Below are 1,286 nucleotides of genomic sequence, written 5' to 3'. Positions count from 1 at the left end.
AGTTTCATTAGCGGTTTAACTTGATATTTATAATTTTAAAAGTTTTTTAATTTTAATTTTCGAGATTTTTTTATTTTTATTTTTTAGATTATAGACGATGTAGAATAAATAAATAAATAAAATAAAATAAGTTGGTAAAAAAAGCATATTGTACCGAAAAAACCAAAAAGTAAGAAGGCATGTGGTAATAATGATGGATAATTTTGAGAATGTAATGGAAAGGGCAAAGTTGAAATTTCAGAATTTTAAATTATTATAAGATTAAAATAATTATATTTTTTATTTTTTATTTTTTAAGACAAAATATTTTATTACAGAAATATGTTTTATAACAAATAATTAAACATTATTACAAATAGAAAAAAGTCAATAAATTAAATAACTAATTATTTAATAATTAAAATATATATATATTTAAAAAATAGAGAGTTTTTTTGGGATATTAAAATATTATGATTTGTTATGAGTAGAAAGAGAATTTTTAGAAGCACTCGAAAAGAAGATATAGCGAAAAGACGAAATTACCCTTCCTCGTTGCCTTTTTACCCTTTCTTTACCAAGCGGAAGGGCACAGAAAAGGAGAGCCTTCACCGTGCGCGTGGTTCCTCGTTTCAAGTTCCTGCACATTTTCGTTAACTTTCCGGCGACTTTCCGGCCACTGTAAGCCCCGTAAGGCTTCTTTCTTTACTCTTATGGCCTTCGAGAATCTTAAGGTGAATCGTTGAATGGAGCTACATTTTTATTTTTAGTTTGCTTTTCCTTGATGTGTTTGATTTGATTCAACGTAGTTTGATTGAGGAGTCTGTCGAGATTTAGGGTTTTGAAGTAGTTGGAAATGTTGAATTTTGTTGTTTTTTTTTTTGCTTCTCGTTTATATTCTCTGTGGGGCTAATGAATTAGTTGGGACTTTGGTGCCGGAAAGATTAGTGGTAATGCTAATTTTGGGTTGGTTTATGTATGATTGGTTGGGAACTTGAAATTTTAGCTCAAAAGATGTTAGTTAGAGGCCAATGTGTTTGAGATTTATTTTATTCATAGAGGCATCGTGTCTCATAGGGATCTGATCTATTGATCACCAGATCAGTGAAGATGTATATGCTGTAATTACACTTTTAAAAGAAGTTATTCAGTGTAATTCTATTGAGATGGAGAAAAAAATCTTTGGGAGCTGATTAAGACACCGTGACAATCCAACAATTGTGTGATAGATGATCGAGCTATTATTTCAATCTATACTATAATTTTGTTTTGATCCTTAGATGAAGTAATCTTGGAACTAGGGGGTA

The 1,286-nt window shown here is 29.6% G+C and overlaps 1 protein-coding gene across 4 annotated transcripts in view; it reads left to right on the top strand.

Moving 5' to 3' along the window:
- Positions 1–457: 457 nt before the first annotated feature.
- The window catches only part of LOC111472728 (protein GRAVITROPIC IN THE LIGHT 1), a 5,765-nt gene continuing 4,936 nt past the window's right edge, over positions 458–1,286 (top strand). The window contains exon 1 of one of the 4 annotated variants that reach the window (XR_002715482.1): positions 458–669. The gene's annotated coding sequence lies outside the window, so the exon portion shown is untranslated. The remainder of the gene's footprint in view (positions 670–1,286) is intronic. The other 3 variants (XM_023118360.1, XM_023118362.1, XM_023118364.1) reach the window with 3 other exon arrangements.

This window comes from Cucurbita maxima, unplaced genomic scaffold (genome assembly GCF_002738345.1).
Source record: "Cucurbita maxima cultivar Rimu unplaced genomic scaffold, Cmax_1.0 Cma_Scf00085, whole genome shotgun sequence".
In the NCBI taxonomy this organism is placed as follows: Eukaryota; Viridiplantae; Streptophyta; class Magnoliopsida; order Cucurbitales; family Cucurbitaceae; genus Cucurbita; species Cucurbita maxima.
The sequence above is the reverse complement of the archived record's forward strand: the minus strand, read 5'-3'. Positions and strand labels throughout refer to the sequence as shown.